The sequence below is a fragment of the Columba livia genome, chromosome 2, assembly GCF_036013475.1.
Source record: "Columba livia isolate bColLiv1 breed racing homer chromosome 2, bColLiv1.pat.W.v2, whole genome shotgun sequence".
Taxonomy (NCBI): domain Eukaryota; kingdom Metazoa; phylum Chordata; class Aves; order Columbiformes; family Columbidae; genus Columba; species Columba livia.
In genome coordinates, this window is record NC_088603.1 from 149,680,402 (window position 1) to 149,699,848 (window position 19,447).

Sequence of the window (19,447 nt, forward strand, 5' to 3'; positions counted from 1 at the left end):
GTTTTGTCTGATTTTTAAAGCGTGAAAGTGCGTTGCTCCTCTTCACAGTAGGGTGAATTGCACTTTATCTTCCTTGGTTAAAGCCTGCTCCTACTGGAGTGAGTGGCAAAGGTGTATTCAAATAGTAGCAGGATCCACTCTCCAAAATGTAATTGTGCCTTGGATCCTGAATTGGATAGAAAGCTGTAAAAAGCATCTGCTGCTACAGATGTATTCCAATATAAATAGGATCCAACTCTTAATTTGATTCAAGTGCAGCGCTTAGATATGAGGGAATCAGACATTCAGTGTCTGAACCTGTATTGCTTTGGCTTCTGAAAACATCCCAGGCAGTGGACACAGAGGTGTAACAAATTGGTGTTCAATATGGGCATCGCCACAGTGAAGATGATAAATTGATAGGACAAATTTGTGAGGCCACGAGCCTGGCAGGCTCTAAGGAGAAAGTTTCATTCCATTCCTTTGTATTCTCTGCCTTAAAAATAAAAAAAAATTTAGCCAGAGGGGAAGGATGGGCCCAAAGTTACTGGTTCTTAACAGAATAAGCAGACACAGTGCCCAGGCTGTGCTGGCTATCCCAAGGATAGGGAGAAAAGGCCACAAAAGCAACTGCTTCATGGGGATTTCCACAAGCTCTTCCAGTCCTGGGGGGTCAGACACTGTTTTTCGGTGCTCGGTGTTTGCAGACTTTCCCGTTTCGCTGCGTTTGCTGGAGCCAGCAGGGACGGATGTGCTGGGGCTGGGACTGTGCAGCCAGGGAGCGAGTGGAGCAGCAGGAGCGTGTCCCGGGAGATGCCCACCTCAAACGGGATGCTCTGGAGATTGCAGCGAGGAGAGCAGGTGGAGCTCAGCACCGAGCAGGACCATATAGCAACGTGTAGGGGACTCCGTGCAGCCTTACTTACGTTCTCTTTGTGGCTCCTGGATTACTTGTAGCTGAAAGTAGGTCACCTGGCACCAATGTAGGGGCTGCTGACCCAGGTTCATCTCACTTCACTTCCCGGATGTAGACACTCTTATTGAAAATAAGAGATTCAATAACATTTAACGGCACTGGTCTTCAAGAGCCAATGGAGCTCAAATACCGTTATTTGAATGGAGTGAAGTGACTTGTTGCTTTATGTTTACACCCTGTACTCATTTAATTTCTTGTTCCACTTTTGCACCAATGCTGCTCTGTTTGGCAGAAATTTGCAGACACATCAGTGCTTGCAGCCAAAAGTAGGAAAGGTCTGAACAGCCGGAAAAGGGAAACCCCTTCCTCTTGTATTTATTTTTATAACAGCAAAATGTAGTCACTGGCTGGCCTTATCAGTCTTTTTTTTTCTTTTCCCTTTTAAGTTTTTAGGGGTTTGGTTTTGGTTTTCTCTTTGTTTTTTGTTGTGTTTGGGGTTTTTTTGTTTTTTGGGTTTTTTTTCATTTCAGCTGGGGGCTGAGGGAGACAAAAGAGGGAATGAATTAAGAGCAGAAGAAAAGAGTGTCTGCTGTTGGGCTGTGTCATGTGGTGAGGAAATCAGGCTGAAACTGGAGAGACCGGGCCAAACCTAACAGCAGTGTTGGGAGGCTTTAAATTGTGTCGCCCTGACAGCGGATCTAAGCAGTGAAAATAGCTAGTGATCTTTCTGGCTGCAGTCTAGGTTAAACAGCTTTATGTACACCTGAAGTGATGCTGATTGAATGCTGCTCACATTCTTTGCCCTACCTGCCTGCATGATGCCTCTTTCAGGTGGTCTGGAATGATGACCCCATGCTTTCCAAATTGGCACATGCACTTAGGCCATGCAGACCGATGCGGGTTAGCATGTTTTTGTATCCTGTTCGCTTCAGTTCTCTCTGTTGGTCTTTTCCTTTCTAGCACTGCTGTTGTTAGGAGCTTGGGTATTTGGGGGCGGGAGGAAGAAGCATGCGACTCTTGGCTGTGTTCTGTGTACAACATACACCACGTCCCTTCAGCAAACTCATACACTGACACCTGGATGGATCTATACACAGGGACTGGACGTCCCATGGTGTTGAAAATTAATTAGCAGATGAACAGTTTGCAGCTTGGTTGTTTAAAAAATAAAATAAAAGCTATTGCTGTACGTATGTTGGGCAGCAAAAGCGCCCTGCAACAGTGCAACTGTAGCAACTGCTGTGTTGGAAAACAGTTATCAATCATAGTTCTGTCAGAGGAGGGTCTGACAACTGTTTTCCAACACATTCATTACTATGGGCAAGTAGGTGACTAACCAAAGGGTGACAGTCTGAAGTACAAGGTTTAAGATGAGTAATGTGAAATAGTATAACTCTACTAAAAGCCAAATAAATTAATTATGAACTTTCTGTTGGCCAGAACCATACAGGACATTGCTCCCTCTGGTTGAATTTTCTTACACAATCAAACATTCTTCTCCTTGCTTTGAAGCCCTTGCTGCCAATTTAAAATAGTACATGAGACTGAGATTTCTCACCCTTCAAGAAAACACTTCAATTTGTTGAAGGAAACTAGGAAGAGTTAAGGAGATAAAAAATAAAGTAATATACCTTTCTCTGTGCTGATATCTGCAGCTGAGGGATGTGTTGAACAGTAAATATAATCTGCTTTGAGCAATGCTGTCCCATTCTCTTTCATTTTAGTTAGGTGCTCTGGTTCCCAATGAACGAGGCTTAACAAGAGAAAGTGAGGTACGGGAAGCCTGTATGACCTGAGCAGAGACATGGGGGCCATCGCCCTACGCTGGGGCCATGCGGGTTAATATTGTTGTTTGTTTGCATATTTTTTAAGAAAGTGTTGAGGTGAGAAACCGCAGATAGTCACAGTCTGTCTGTCCAGTGCCAGGGGAGCCAGGCCAGGCCAGAGTGAGGCCTGGAGCACAAGTCTTATGAGAAGTGGATGGGGAAACTGGGGCTGTTCAGCCTGGAGGAAAGGAGACTGAGGGGAGACCTTATCACTGTCTACAACTACCTGAAAGGAGGTTGTAGCATGGAGGAGGTTGGTCTCTTCTCCCAAGTAGCAAGAGATAGGACAAGAGGAAATGGACTCAAGTTGCACCTGAGGTGGTTCAGATTTGATATTAGGAAAAATTTCTTCCCGGAAAGGGTTGTCAGGCATTGGAACAGGCTGCCCAGGGAAATGGTGGAGTCACCATCCCTGGAGGTGTTTAAAGGACATGCAGATGAGGTTCTTAGGGACATGTTTTAGTGCTAGGTTTAGGTTGCTGGTTGGACTCAATGATCTTCATGGTCTCTTCCAACCAAAATGATTCTATGACCCTCACCAGCCCCTGCCTCACCTTGCAGCCATGGCTGCTGCCAGCAGCCAAATCCCATCTTCTTACCAGCTTCAGATATGAGTATGGACAGGCAGGTCTCAGCTCCGGCGGCCAGGGGCTTGGAGCGGAGCTCAGCAGCAAAGGCGGCCATGGTGGCTGCTGGGCTGCTGTCTCCATTTCGGCTTTGTTCAATAGGCTGGAAAGAGGTGGCTGAGCATTGAGTGGGGTAGCGGTAAGGCTGCTGGGGATCATAGAATCATAAATACAGAGAGTCATAGAATAGTTTGGGTTGGAAGGGACGTTCAGAGCTCATCTAGTCCAACCCCCGTGCAATGAGCAGGAACATCTTCAGATCAGGTTCCTCAAAACCCCGTCCAGCATGGCCTTGAATGTCTCCAGGAATGGGGCATCTACCACCTCTCTGGGCAACCTGGACCAGTGTTTCACCACTCCTGTTGTAAAAAATTTCTTCCTTATGTATAGCCTCTTTAAAACTGTCACCCCTTGTGCTGTCACAACAGGCCCTGCTAAAAAGTCTGTCCTCATCTTTCTCACAGGCCCCTTCTAAGTACTAAAAGGCTGCAGTAAGGTCTCCCTGGAGCCTTCTCTTCTCCAGGCTGGACAACCCCAACTCTCTCAGAGGTGCAAGGATATCTCCAGGCCTCCCCAGACATCACCATCTATACAGGGTGTATATGCTGACACGGAGACCTCAGGGCACTTTTGTGTTTTTAATGGCTTTTTCACAGTGTGTTCGGGTATTTAAGGAAAATCTGGATTGCGTTTTATGTGTTTTTCTTAGGGATGGGTGCAGGATGGGTTAATTTTATAAGCTTCGTGAAAAGGTGTTGAAGTGAATGATGCTCATGAGCATGTTACTCGTGCAGAAATCTACCAGGTTTGGTGAATGTTTAGCCAGACTGGCAACGCGGAGCTGTTGGGGCACTTGTGATCCGTTGAGATAACTGAGATTTCCAGCGTGTGGATACAGACGACTTTCAGGAACACTTGTATCTGCTAATCATGCTGTAATAACAGTCTGCAATCTACAGGCTGCAAACCCCCCATTTCCCACACAGCTGTGCATATTTAATTTGGTTGAAGGCATTTCTAGTCTAGTGTTATGAGTAATTCAGGTTGCTAAGGTGGTAATTTTCATCATGGTAGTTTTTAGGGAAATCGAGGTATAAGCTAGACTGAGAAGTTAATAAATGCTTAGTACAATAGAAACTCTGGGGACATGGCAGGCGGTTGCCAGTGCCCCAGCCTGCACGCCAGCCTCACCAAATTCCTGCCTCGCTGAGCCAGGAGCTGAGGAAAACAGCATCCCAGGGCTCGTTAAGCTTTATGAAGAAAGTTTTCCCCAACCTATTGCCTGTCCCACCAAATTTTGGATGTTGACACAGGCAGGAGGTGGGGATGGGCACCCACGGTGCTGGGGCGAAGCACTAAAACCTCATGTGTCTGCAGAGGGTGAGCACGACCTGCTCTGCAGCGATGCTTTCAGCTGACCTGCAGCAGGGGTTAAGCCACCAAGTGGGCATCTTTTGCGAAAAGAGGTCAGGAGGAGTTTGGGTTTTATTTTTCTTGGTCTCAGGCACAGTTAGGGAAGTGCTTTCAGGGCTCCCAACCCTGTAAAATGTTCTTTTGCAAAATTGATCATTTCCGTAGGCTGAGAGAGTCTCAAAGGAACTTTTCTGTAAAGCGGCTAAGAAATACTGTAATTTCTCTTCCATACCCTAACAGCAGCTCCAGATTTACATTTTAGCTCACTAAAGATATCTTGACAATATGTATTTTGGGAGAGATTTAATGGCGAACAAAGCAAAATAATCCCGTTTTCGGGTGGTTAGTACTGTAGCATTCTGATTGCAGAAACCATGTGGAGTGCTGATGTTTATCAAGTTACAGGTATTTTAAAAATATTGTTGTTGATTTTGTTTTCATTTTGCCATGAGATACTACTTTTTTTTGGAAAGCATCCAGAATAAGGAAGTAGCTGGTGGCTGAATCTCCTGCTCAGTGTGCAGAGAATGAAGGATGGTTGGGGCGGCTGGAGTTACCCTCTGTGTGCTGTGGGAAGTGTACACACACACACACAGGCAATTCCTGAAAACCAGGCAGTGTGTGGTAACTCATAAATCACTGTCACCTGTTTTGTATGTGTACTCACCAGGACACCATGCAAGAGCGAGCAGATACAAATCTCCCCAGCTCCTGCCTGTGACTGTGCAGGCATTTACCTGGCACGGCTCATGCGGGTGAGGACATGACACCTGCATGAATACTCTCCTGTGGAGTGGAAGAGGTCTGCTCTGAATTTTCGTGATGCCGGAGCTGTGATGCATTTCGGGGCAGTGATGCTTTCGTGCCAGGCAGAGCTGCATCCCCTGCCTTGAGCTGGCTTGGAATAAGCATGGCCCTACAGGAGGCTGCTTAGGACAAACTCAGGCAGGACTCATTTTCTTTTCACTAGTAATTACCTACCTCTTGCAAAAAAAAACCCAAAAACATGGCATTTCTGTATAAAACATGTTTGTGACTCTTTCATTTCACTGTTGCCTAACTCCACACTTTCAAAAGCAGTAGCAGATCTCCCAGAATGATGAAATTGTTTTAAAGATCTGAAATATGTATGTGTGTATGTATTACCAACTTCTTCCCGAGCGTTATGCTAAGCTCAAGTCAGATTCTCATAACCGCAAGGGGTAGAAACTTTTTGCATACTTTCTGAAGAGGATTGTGCAGCACGATCACAACAGCGAGGGACTGGATTTAATGACCCTGGAGATTTCTTCCTGTTTTAAGTTTCCTGAAGTGGGAATCCTCAGAGAGATTTCACCAGCTGGATCTTTAGGAAAAGCACCAAAAATTGTGTTGCGCATTATACAGTCCTGAGAAGTGGTGGCACCATAGATACCTATTTATTTTAATTATCTTTCTAAGCAGAGGTTAGAGATGGAGGGAAAGACAGGGCTGTGTTGCACTATATGCAGTTTTGTTGTTCTTTAAAAGCATTTTATTCGTAGAGTGGTTTCCGTCCTTGGCAAGATACAGGGTTACCTTTACACATTGGACACAGCACTAAAAAAAACCAAGATTTCAGATACTGGGTTCAGTGTAAGATAAGTGGACAAACCCATTAAATACAGAAACCACTCAGCCCTGGGCTTGCAGCCTACGATGGAAGAATGGGGAATTTGCCCGCAAAGAGGAGGAAGGGCCAAAGAAAGCATCCTGCAGAGTCCAGTAAGAGGTGGAGGTGTAAACAGCACAAAATCTGCAGCTATTCTGTATGTTTATTTCTCTTCTACAGTTTAGTGAAACTAGCATTTTTTTGCCTTACTCTGAGATGGAGCAAAGCGAGAAGCAGCTTCCCTGTTATCTATGAATAAACATGCAGCTTTTTCTATTCTAAGCTTTTAAAAAATGGTTTTGGTTGTGTAACAGCTCCTGGACTCCCAGCTCCTCCAGTAGCCATAATACTCTTTCAGGAAACCAAGTCTTACCTTCCCTTGAAAAGAAGCAAAAAAATACCTCCCTAACCTGCTGGGAAGTACCAAAAGACTCTGTGATTTCTTTGGGGTTTGCCAGCTGACCTTCCTCTGGCCAGATAACAACAGTGTGAAGTTTCAAACTCAAATACTTCAGCTGGAGCTGAAAATGCAGGTTGTGCTCTTGCTGAAGCAATCCATAAGCTTCTGCCTTTTTTCTTGAGGGACTAGCAGAGTGTTCTGCTGCATGTATTTGTTTTAGTCAGGGTGGCTCCATGTCCATTTATGTTCTCTTTTCCTATTCTTTGCAGGTGTGGCGATTCTCAGGTGTGTGCATACACACAGCTACACAGCCACTGCAAAACGGAGGAATTGTTTGTATTGGTTCTGCTCTTGCAGCTGCTGAAATTGAACCTTCCTCTCCTATTTCTTTTGGGGGAAAAAATAAAAAACAAAAGGCAAACATGAGGAAATCAAACTTTAGCTTTGGGACACAGCAAGTGTGTCCCTTTAAGGAAAAGGGAAATTTTGATGGCATTTTGTTGAAGTTCCCAGGAGCCAAATAGAGCTTGTTCTGGTACGTGTCTGCTGCAGTAGCTGTTTTATGGGTATTTCCAGTCTGAGCTTGAGCAGAACTATCTTTGGATGCTGGTGTGAGTGCTCTCCACTGTCTGCTTCGCCTAAGAAATGTGGATATTTTTTTTCCCCTCAAGAGGCCCCCAACATTCATCGTGTTACTGTAGCAGGGCTGGAGCACCAGATCTCTCAAATTCTGTGTTTGTCAGTGGAAAAGGGAATTACTGCAGTTCCTGTCAGTCGGCATTCCTGGGTGCTGGCTTAAAAACAGAATTGTCACTCAGAGAGTGGAAGAGGTGGCTGCTATTTTCTCCTTTTTTTTTTCCTTTTTTTGCTGACTTACATAGCTTTTCTCTTTTGTGTAGGTAACAGAAGTTCTGCTCACCTTCAGAGAAGTATAAGTACTGAGATTCCCAGGATGTAAGAAATGCAGTGCTGTGAGTATTTTTTTTTCTGTTTTCCTTTAAATGGGAAACCCAAGCATGCCCAAACACCAGAAAGATTATTTAGGTATTTTTTGTTTTGGTGTGATTTTTTTAAAGACACTAAGAAATGTTTACAGCAAGCAAATCCAGTCTTTTGGAACCACTTGTGTGCCTTTGGCACTTCTTTGCAATCCACAAAATAAAGTCAGCATTGTGTTACCACATAGGCTGAATAATTATCTCACTGCAGATACGAACCACATGAATGCATTTAACTGAGAATATGGGCAGCAGAATGGACCGTTAGCACCATCTGAAGCCTGTTTGTTGTTTTCAAGCTCTACCAACCATTGAAAGACAAAACCTTGCTGGAGATTTGAGGTGTTGCTCATGAAGAACACCTGCATCTTTCAGAAACAAAGAACATAGATTTGCCATGAGGTTGGTTTTTTTGTGTGTGCACAGCACCCCAGCCCTGTCTTCAAAACAGAAAACCATCCAATATTGAGCTCTTCCCTGACCTGATAAAATAACTTTGGAGGAACTTTTACACCATGGGAGGCACCTACATGCAGGGCTCCCTCCTTTGCTCCAGAGCAGCTCAACCAGGAGCTTTTTAAAAATATATATATAAATATATTTATATAAAAGTATATATTTAAGGAGCAGCTGCACTATGGCCTTTGCCAATGCATTGCTAAAGGGTCTGGGCTGTGTTTTGCCGGCAGCTGTGGCTGATTTGCAGCTCTCCAGCTGGACCGGCCTGGGCTGCACTAAACCAACCTGCGCAAGCCTGACCTAGAGTCTATGTCTGTGTGTCTGACACAGTGTGGGCTCCTGGAACAACCTCTCTGGAACGGTGCAAGGCTGGGCAACAGGGCTAAATTTTGGATTGGAGGTTTGGATGCTGTTGCTTTGAGCTTCGCTGCTTTTTTGTAAGTACATTTCCTTTGTAGAGGGGTTGAATAAGGTGTTTCTTTGAGGTTTTTAAAATCAGCCCTGCTGTCCCATTTTTACCTTGTTCTGTGATGATGGAAATCTATGGTTACTTGGAAATCAGCGGAGTTTTGTTTCCATTTTTGTTTCGGTGGCTTACAGGCTGTTTTCTGTTACAGCAACACAGATCTATTCAGGCTAGAGCAGAATAAAAACCCAAATTGAAATCAGCCAGAAAAAAAGAAAGGGCTATGTTTCATTAACAGGAGAGAAACCAAGTCCATCAGTGATTGGTAAAGATGTAAAAGTTCCTTAATAAATACTTAACAAGCGTTCAGAAACTGGTAGTCAAAAAAAATGAATAGGGAATCCTACTTCTAGCCTTTTGTGGAGGATACTGTCAATGAGTGTAGTTACTGAGAGAAAAAGGATATAAGATTATGATGATGTTTGGTATTGATCTGCCCTCAATAAGTTCAATAGCTTATATTCTCCCTTTGAACCGAAAACATTTTCTCCGAACTCCTTGCTGTTTAAACTGTCGCACAAGGCCTGATAATCGAGCTGTGGGGTTTCTTTTTCATCAGTTACTTAGAAAACATTGCACAGGATGGGCTCTGGCCTCTTCTTTTATGTCTGTGTTGGCTCTGGAGTAATGGGAAGAATAGACACAGATTTAGGTGAAGAAAATTCAGCAGGAAGATGCCGTGTGTACGTAGTGTGTGTCTCAAAGTATATCCATACACTAAAAATGCTCGTTGCTCATCTCAAAAGTGAAGTTTGCTTGTTTGGGGTTTTTTGACATTTGAGTTTTGTTTTCTGTTAAGTAGGCAGTGTTGAAATTTGGCAGGTGTTCCTGAGGTCTGAATGAATCTGTGTCCTAATGCACCCTCGTGGTGGTTCCTTCCACAAAAGGAATAAACAAAGGGACCTGCTCCTGCTCTTCCAAGGTGGACCACTAGTCCCAGGTAGATGTTGTCTGTGTTGTGAAGTCAAAGCCAAGCAGTAGTGCTGAGGGTGACATGCAGTCCCTGGGTGCCTCTGATTAATCATGGCTGCATTAAGAGAGTGGGAGAGAAAACAAGAGCAGGCTGCTTGGGAGCTGCCCAGGTAACTCGCGGGTGGTCTCAGACAGCTCTGAAATTATTGCAGTGAGATGTAGTTGTTGTTCAGCAGTGAAAGGAGACTGTAAATTCCCATTTATCTGTCTCCAGCCTCACTGGCTGCGTGGCAGAAGGCCAAATGAGGAACTGAGGAGCATGAGAAGGCTGTAGCGGGGTGATGCTGACTGAGAAACTATATCCTGCTCAGAAGCTGGGTGAGAGACCAGAACTGGAAGACCTCTCTATACTTGCATGTCCCTGCTCTGCCTCCCCTTGTATTGTCCTGCAGATGTTTCAGGACCAGGTGTTCAATGAGAGATTTGATGGAAAGAGGGGAAGGAAGGCTTCTTTGCCATTTCCATCTTTCTGTTTGCCTCCCCAGCACCCAGAGGGTGAAACCTGCCCAAGGCTGCTCCCAGAGGTGCTGTCCCCTGCATGGGGTGGCAGTCTGGCTTGCAGCAGTGGTTCAGGGTGGCTCCAGCTGATGTCCACACAGAGGGAACCTAAACCAAGTGCTGATGTGCTGATCTGGGGAGCTCCTGCCACTTCTGCTGGGAACACTGACAAGCAAAAAGAGGCAGGGAGATGCTGTTGCTTCACCTGTTAGGCTTTAATGCACCTCCCCTTTGTAAGGCAGCATCTCTGTTCTGCTATTTAAAAGCAATACCAACATTTTTATGGACAGGATTCCCCCGATGGGGATTTTGTTCTCTGGGCAGTGAAAGGCAGAGTCATCTTTTCATGAGGGACCAAGCTCTGGGAGGATGCAGGAGGAGGGTTTCCTTCAGGTTGTATGTGCCTGAGGAGAAGCATCTTCAGCTGTACCGCTGTGGTGTGGCTGCTCTCCCACCCCGGGACACTGTGTGAGGACAGGGTGGTGGGTTGGCTGCAGTTCAGGTGGGCCCTTGGGGTGCCCAGGGCAGGATGCAGGGTTGGGCTTCGGGGGCACAGCAGGTCCAGCAGCAGAGCATGGAGGGCAGGGATGCACTTTTCATGTGTTTGAACAACTTGGGGCAAATAAACTTGGAAAAATTAACTGGTTTACGTCAAGGCTTCTGGGTGTGTAACTATAAAGATGATATTCGTTGCAGTGGGCTGTTCTCTACCAGATAAGATTTAGATGGGTTTGGAGGCTTCAGGGTTTTGTGGTTTGGTTTACTTTGCTTTGCATTTTTAGGGGGGTATTGTTGTTACTTGGAGCTTGAGCAATGAATCTACAGACATTTTCTGTCAAACCAAAGAAAGGGTCTGACAGTGGTGTGTCCAATGAGTGCCAGCACTACACCTGGGGACGGCTTTGTGAAACACGGCCGTGGTGCTGCCTTCTTGCTCTTACATGGGGTGAGAGGTTGGGCTTCAGCTGGGCAGCCCTCAAAGCCTGAAACCATCATTTGTCACCAGAAAAGCCACCTCTCTAAATGGTGCACTCCTCACAAAATCAGTGCACATTTCTCCAGCATTTGGTCAGGCAACTGTAGGGAAATGTTGAACAGACTGTGTTTTATTTTTAAAATGGGGGACAAAATACTACTGTAACAGAACAAAGATGGAGAGGAGAAGTTGGTTGGAGAGCAGAAAACACTTAGTCAGGAGAGATGAGGCTTAGCCAAAAGCCTCCATTGTTCCCTTCGTCTTGAACCTGAAGGCCAGGCTTAGGCTTTGGATCGTGACGGTGGCTTTCACCTGGGAAGGGGTGAGATTTTTTTCTTGTGTGACTTCAGACTCACAGTTTGTGTTGTGGCCAAGGGGAGGGAAGAGGACAGGTTTCCCCAAGTGCTCAGTGCTGTCTGGGCTTTGGTAGGTACAGGTCTTCTGCTGCCCAGCTCTCCAGCAGCCCCAGTGTGGTGGTCCTTTGGGACCTTATTCCATAGACAGGAGTTGATGGCACTTGAAGAGGCAAAAGTGAGTTTTGTTACATTCTTATTTTTGGTAATGTCTCTTCTTCCTTTTCTTTTCCATTAAGCGTGATGTCACAGATGACATCAGTCCAATAACTGCTTGTGGTTGTCATAGTCACAGCCTGTGACACCCAAACAAAGCAGCAGGAAACCAAAGCTGGCATGCAAATGCTGTAATATTCATCACGTTCCTTTCAGTTAATAACTACGTGGTTAGGTATTTATTTTCCATTTGAAAAGAAGAAGGGGGGTATTAAAAGCACAAACTTGAGTTGTTGAGGGGTAGGAAGGTTGGCCGCAACTCCATCTGAGCAGCGCAGCTGCGCTTCTCCCTCCTGATCCTCTTCTCCAAGCCAATGTTGCTCTAGACCTCAACCTCTTGACTCTCTCCTGCAGCAGTTCCCATTGTTGCAGACCACGTGGTGATGCCTCAGCATGGACAAAGGCAACAGGAGAAGTCTCACCACCTCTAACCCAAGCTGTGTCCCAGGGAAAAGCCTCCCAAGGGCTGGCAGTGAGTGCCAGCAACAGCCGTGGGTCAGCCGTGGAAAAGGCCGGCTTTGGCTGCTGGGTGGCTGCGGTTGCTGTCCTTGGAGTGTGTGGATAGAGGGTGTGGAATGGTTTTTTTTCAGCTTGGTTGGGGATGAGGTGTGTTGGGGATGGGGAGTTGTTGTGTTTGGATGTTTTTATTTAATTTTTTAGATCTGTAGAGTAAGCTATTCAGGGTAAGTGGTAGAGCTGGGTTACCCTTGCAGGATTTAATCTCTGCTCCTTTGGAGTTTTGCACAGTTGGCCTGGTGGTAGGAAGGCACCTGCTGCAGGAAGTAATTCCAATAATTTTCAAAAAAATTTTTTACAGAAATAGATCTGGTGCAAGCACTGCGTTTGCGAGATGAGCACTGGAGGCGGGTGGTCGGCGCTCACTGGGAAGGAGACGCGTAATCCCCTCGGTGCCACGGGGACATGGGAAGCCACCATCCGTGCCCCTCACCAAAACTGCCCCTTGCCCAGCACTGTCCCCATTCGTGCCCCCATGGGGACACACTGACTCTGAGCACTCCAGCATGGCTTGCCCAGAATGTTTGGGCTCGTGACGGATGTGCTGAGCAGGGCGCTGGCAACGAGCGCGGAGCGGGCAGAGTGCAGCGGCAAGCGCTGCCTGTCTCGGGGGCTGCAGCTTCAGGCGTTCGGTGCCGCGGGCGCTTGCAGGGGGGTGTTCATTATCTAATAGCTGGTGGTTGATTAATATGCTCTGAGTCAGAAACACCAGGGTATTTTAGCTTTCTCTAGTTGCTATGGCAACATTATTTTAACAAATAGCTTTTTAATATTTAATTAAAACTCAGCATTTGGCAAGCTGGAGTAAGAACTATTACAATTGCTACTACAAAGGGTTGGCTGTGAAGTGTATTTCAGAGCCACGTTGTTTTTGTTGGTTTGGGTTTTTTTTGTTTGTTTTTGGTCTCCCCCCCGTCAGCTTCAAAAAAAAAAAAAATTAAAAGGTGGGGGGGGAAATCAGTAATTCATTAATTGTGAGAAACGTGTGCTTGTTCCCAAGACACAAAGCAAATGTAATGCAAATCTGCAGTTACTGTTCGCAGCTGAATGTTGTCACTTCTTTAACATATAGTGCCAAGCCAGCTCTGTAAGGATGGTGTGCTATGACAGCATTTATTAGTTGCTGTTTTGTTGCTGGCGTTCCTTGTTCTACCTTTGCTTGCTGGATGAGATCATTCCCTTTCTGTTTGCTTCATGTTCCGTCTGTGTCAGATTGGATGCTTTTCCCTCACCAGCTTGTAGAAGAGGCTGGTGCTGTGTCAGGATCAGGGTCTGGACTGATTCCTAGTCTTTTTTTAGGTGAACTCCTCTGCTCCTTGATAGAGAATGATTCTGCAACATAGACAAATGAACAGAGAACTCGGTCTCCAGAGGAAAATAAATATTTAACAGCTCTCTTTGTAAATACCCTTTATTTATAGAACAGTTGCACGTTGTATCATGCTTGGTAAATGGTGATGCTTTTTATGCAAGAATTCTGCCTTGAGGGACACGGTGGATACTTATTGTCATCTGTGATATAATAATGAAATAAATGTGTTGCTCTCATGGGATTCCTTCCCAGCCCCTGTTTTCTGTGATTAACTTCACTATCGCATGCGTAGTCTCTATTCATATTGCATCCCTTAATATTGTGCTGAAACATTATGTGAAAAGTAGCACCTTTATTTCCTGTGGGAATGGAAAGGCTCTTGAGTGTTGTGACTTGTGCCGATGTTGTGGTTTAACTGAGCTAACAGTACAACCGCGATAGCCGCTCACCCACACCCCAAATAGGGGAGAGAATCAAAAGGGAAGGGAGGAACTTGGATTGAAATAAACACAGTTTAATAAAATAGCAAAATACTAATACACTACTAGTAAATACATATCTAAAATGGAAATAGAATATAAAATAAAAGTTACTCAAGGCAATTCCTCATGAACTCCATCCACGTGGAGCCGGCAGTCCCAGGAAACAGCACCCGATCCCAACAGCTGATCCCAAAGAGAGAAAAAAGAGGAAAAAGGCAGAAAGGCCCAGAGGCCTCTGCAAAATGTCAGGATGACAAAAAGGCCGAACTAAACGTCCCAAACAGAACTCCCCCGAACAGGTCTCCGAGAGCAAAGAGAAAAGCCAGAGAGAGAGCACACAGGAGGATCCTGACTGTCCTTAAATTTGGAGCATGATGCTGGTGGGATGGAATGCTCTTATTGATCAGTCTGGATGCCAGTCAAGCTCTGCCCCATCCCTGCCCCACTTCCTCGATGCCTCACGCCTGTGGGCAGAGTGCTCAGAATGTCCTTGGCTTTCAGACCAGAGCAATTAAAAACATTAACCCTGTGCTGGGTGTTATTTCTTGTTCTCAAACTAAGTCCAAGTAGTGACTGAGCTAGCTATGAAAAAGAAAGGTTTCTAACTGCATGAAGAAAATTAACTCATTTTCATTCAAACCAGCACAACCGAGGAGTTTGAGGCTATACATAAGTCCATCACGTATCACTGTGGTAACTTGCCAGGTCCCTGGGATTGATGGATTTGGCGCCTCGATGGAATGGTGCTGTTATCCCACCTTATAAATGGAGAAGGGCAGACCTAGAGAGATGCACTAGGATGTGTCTTACCTCAGCTGCCTATAAGTCACACAGTTGTTCTATGGTAGCTGTCTAACCACTCCTGGGAGCAGTTGTGAGACTGCACCATTTACAGAGGTGTTTCACCCATCTTTGGGACAGATATTTGAGGCAGGTTGTAGGCGTTGGCCCTCAAAATTGCCTGTTTCTCCCCAGTTGCTCTGAGACATAAATGGGGAAAATTAGGACAGAGAAGTGCCATCCTGCACCAAAGATCTTTTATACCCATTTCTTTAGGGGTCCGTAATGGTGTCCTGGGCTGGACGATGTCCTCGGTTGTTACACTGCTCTGGTCACACAGCGTCGGATCCCCATTCCAAAGCAGCACAGATAATCTCTGCTGCACGTCGCTCACAGGTGGGCACCCAGGATTAAACAGCTCAGAGGGACGTGCAAACCCAGTCTCTAGGCATGTAAATTCAGGTGCAAGAGTTTGCCTAAATTCTTCTAGCAAGCCAGGAAGAGAACTAAGGCTTTCCTTCCTATTTATGCTCTAGGTGTACTGTTGCAACCAAAATTATAGTGATAATATTGCTGCAGCAATATTGCAAATAGTGTGGATGTGTGGTTCTTGAAAGCATCCTTCTTTGCATCTCATACTTCTTAGTGTGCTAAGTGTTTTGGACTCTGTGTAAACCCCTCTGCTAGCTGATTGCAACTTTGAGGAGTCCAAAGGTGATCCTGGGATGTGATGGGAGCTGTCATGGGAGCAGGATCTCTGGGTGGACAATGACAAGCACAGAGTAGATCATGCTCTCAACCGCCTGGGTCAGCTCCTTGTTCCCGAGAGGTCTGGGAAGGAATCCTTTCTGTTTCCCACCAGCAAGGAACTGAAACGTACTGCAAAAATAAAATTTGACTGTTTTCGTAACAAATGTGGGTCTCTGTGAGGCTTTGCAGAGGGATGGTGGGAGGTCCTGCCATGCCAGAGGGGCAGTGTGGGGAAAGCTGACAGGCAGATGGGTGAAGCTGGCATTGCCAGTGGAGCAGAGGAGATGAGTGCTGCTCCATTAATGAACACAACCAGGCAACTGCAGAGGGGCAGAGAGGACTGAGAGGTTTGAACCAAATGCCCTGACCAAGGGGGGCCTGTGGAGCCGCTCTCTGGGAAGAGGAGGGACAGGTTTGTTGATGGTAACTGGCATGGGTGGGGGTCTGAGCAGTGGTGCTTTTGACTATTAGAAGGTGGAGGGTTAAGTAGTTCAAATGGGAATTGTGGTGAGAAGGCAGAGAAATAACATTTATACTTGAAATTTTAATTCTGTGGCAAAATCTTGAGAAGGATGCAGAGAAAGATGCTGCAGAATAGCGATCCTGCTCGGGCTACGAGCTGGAATGTAGAAGTGCCCCCAGGTTACAGGTGAGAGAGATGTGGCTAATAGCCAAAATACAGGCAGTAGAGCAGATGGGAGAACAGGGACAGTCAGGAGCACGGCTGTCCCAGAGCAGACGTGGTGCGGGGGCGAGCAGCGGGCTGTGGGCAGGGATGGCTGTGCCTGGAGTCTGCGTGGTGGAGCAGACCTGGCTGTGAGCAGTTTGGGGAATCCCTGCTGCGTATTGCTCTTAAGTGTTGTGATGGTCTAGATGTTGTGATGGCAGGACTAGATGGTCAGATCTGCCTGGAAAATGGATCCTGAGGGAAATCAGTTTAGTCAGGAGGAGAAAAAAAGTAGGAGATAAAAGCCCATATTTTTGTTTGGGTAGATGTGCAATGGAATCATACTGGAAAAACTGAAATGTGATTTGCAAGGGGAAAAGCTCTGCTGCAAACACAGACTGGTGTCAGAGAGTTTACCTGCCAGGTCCCCAGCTCAGCCTCAACTACTCAGCCTTTCCGTATGTGCTATGTAGGTTTTCGATTTACAGTAATTAGGGAGTGGCACATCATCTGGAGAGGTGTGATGTGCGCTCTGGCAGGTCTGACTTTGCCACCTCTGAGGATAAGCGTGGATCTAAGCTGGCAAAAAGCCCTGAGTAGGAGTAAATGGAGTAAAGGTTACATCTCTCCTGAGTATGTCTCTCCTCTCAGAGATAACAAGGTAACAAGGACTCCCCAAAATGAAGCCCGTGGGCCTTTATTTTTGATTTTCAATGGTGGTTTAGGATCCATGCACACACCTTGTATTGCAAGCCAGTGATCTGTCAAAATCCTCCTGTGACCAAGCAGGGGAACTCTTGCTTTCAGCTACTCACTCACTCCCAGTACTTAAAGCTAGCCCAGACTTCGCTAGATTTCCTCCTCACTGATCCCAGTTGATTTAAAACGCATGCTTGCTAGGCAGACATGGAAGTAGCAGCAAGAACATCAAGAGATGGAATAGAGAGTCAGGTGAATTGAAAAGAGATGGGAAGCAACAAAAATTGTAATGAATTTGCCCAGAGCTTCCCCTTGCTACCTGTACCAGACCTTTCCTTTCTCTTTTGCTGGTAGTTTTTGGTAGTCGGTAGTTGGTAGTTTTTGGTGGTGTTGTCTTCTTAGTGGCTGCTTGCTTGTTAAAGGTCTGCTGGAAATCAGGGAGGGTTGATATCCTGAAAGCAGGAGCGCTTGAGCCTGTGAGTCTACTTGTGTGTTGGAGAAGACACTCTGGTCTCCTAACCCAGCAGATGCAATGAGGGTGAATATCCCCTGCTTTGCATCACAAATAGTTTCACACAACGCAGCTGTGATATTTCCACGGGTAATGTGTGCTTAGTCCCACTTTTGCTGTTGGTGGAGTTAGGGTAGAGCATCACGTATGCACTGAGCACAGCAGCGGTCTCTGAATTGTCTTCGTTTTCACTGTCAACATTAGTCATGACTCAGGTATAAACAATCTGGCACGTTTCCTGTCTGCACATCTCCAAGCAGGGTCTTCTGCTTGCATGGCTCAGAGCAGACTGTAACTGTGTTTGCCACACTCTGAAATCCAGCCAGGCTTGATACAGATGAATCAAACCCCGCAGCGCTCGGGGTGGCCGGGTTTTGGGTGCTGCTGGGAGAGTGTGTAGAAAGGGTGAGGAGCGAGTGTGGCACTTGGGATCTACTACAGGAGACTTAAGCTCCAGCAGGATGGGGAATGGTCTTGTGTTTGCTGTTACTAATATGATATATAAATATCTTTTATTTATATATAATATATGCTTATTTAATGATCATATATTAATATATATTATATAAATACAAAGAGGAACTGCGTTTGTTTTCAGCTTTATTGTAATCTGTTGGATCCCCATCTTGATGTGACCTTGCTCTCCGATGGTTTATCTCTTCAGTAAAAGAGCCCACTGAGTGGCTGTGGACAGGACATCCCTCTTGTACTGGAGGAGTGCAGAGAAGGAGCAGCTTGCTTCTTTGATCTTGCTTCTGCCAAGATCAACAGCAAAATTTCAGACGACTTCAATAAGCCAGATTCAGCTCCAGTAGAAATAACTCCCAAGGCGCTTGGAGACAGTACTTGTGGGTAGGTGAGGAGCAGCCCCTGTGTGCTTGCAAGGGGGACAGGAGCGCAGCCTGAGTAGGGATTGCTTCACTATGAACATGTTCCTTCTTGTGCGCATTGTCAAAAGGAAAGAAACTTCTGCAGCGGTAGCTTCATGTGTGGTGCTTTCTGTTGCAGCAATAAGTTTTGCTCTGTTACTGTAGAAGTTGTGCCACTTTTCGTAAGAGAAGATCCAAAAGCACCTTACTTTGCTGTCTGTGAAAAACTGAAGGATGTGTTTTGTGCATGTCATGAGGATCTCTGAGCATCTCTTTCCATCTGGGTAATTAGAATCATTTTGTTTGGAAGAGACCCTCAAGATCATCAAGTCCAACTGTAACTGAACACTGGCACTAAACCATGTCCCTGAGAACCTCATCCACACATCTTTAAACACCTCCAGGGATGGTGACTCAACCACTTCCCTGGGCAGCCTGTTCCAATGCCTGACAACCCTTTCCGTGTAGAAATTTTTCCTAATATCTAATCTCAACCTCCCCTGGCACAACTTGAGGCTGTTTCCTCTCATCCTATCACTTGTTACTCAGGAGAAGAGACCAACCCCCTCCATGCTACAACCTCCTTTCAGGTAGTTGTAGACAGCAATAAGATCTCCCCTCAGCCTCCTTTTCTCCAGGCTGAGCAGCCCCAGTTCCCTCAACCACTTCTCATAAGACTTGTGCTCCAAACTCTTCACTGGCTTTGTTGCCCTTCTCTGAACTTTCTCCAGCAACTTGTGTCATTTGAATGAAATCCTGACAATGTATGTCAGCCTTGCACTAGCTCTGACCACCAGAGGTGACAGTGAAATTGGAGGTACACCCTGTATGTTAAAAGTGGCTGTGGCAGGCTCTGGCAGCTTTACACATGCATCACCTTCGGAGATCCCAGAGAGGGTTTTTGAGCATAGAAAGCAGGCAGGGCAGGCTGGGGGTCAGGTTTGTGTCCCCTGGCGTGTAGTGCGTGCCCACAGTGATGGTACAGGTAGGCACAAGGGGATGGTGCTGCACATCTACATTCCCAGTGGAGAATGACTCTAATGTATCCTTAAGCCTGAGGCAGACCAGGTGAAAAAGCAATCCTGTGCTCAGCTACCAAGCTGGCCCCAGCACTGCTCTGCAGTCGTGGTGTG

General features: G+C 46.0%; 1 protein-coding gene across 3 annotated transcripts in view; it reads left to right on the forward strand.

Annotated features, from left to right (window-relative positions):
- ZHX2 (zinc fingers and homeoboxes 2) overlaps positions 1-19,447 on the forward strand; it is a 75,067-nt gene that overhangs the window by 23,268 nt on the left and 32,352 nt on the right. The window contains exon 2 of one of the 3 annotated variants that reach the window (XM_065054346.1): positions 7,690-7,761. The exons of 1 other annotated variant lie outside the window; for it this stretch is intronic. The gene's annotated coding sequence lies outside the window, so the exon portion shown is untranslated. Of the gene's footprint in view, positions 1-7,689; positions 7,762-8,577; positions 8,685-19,447 lie in introns of those variants that run through there. One more of the 3 variants, XM_021294235.2, reaches the window with a different exon arrangement.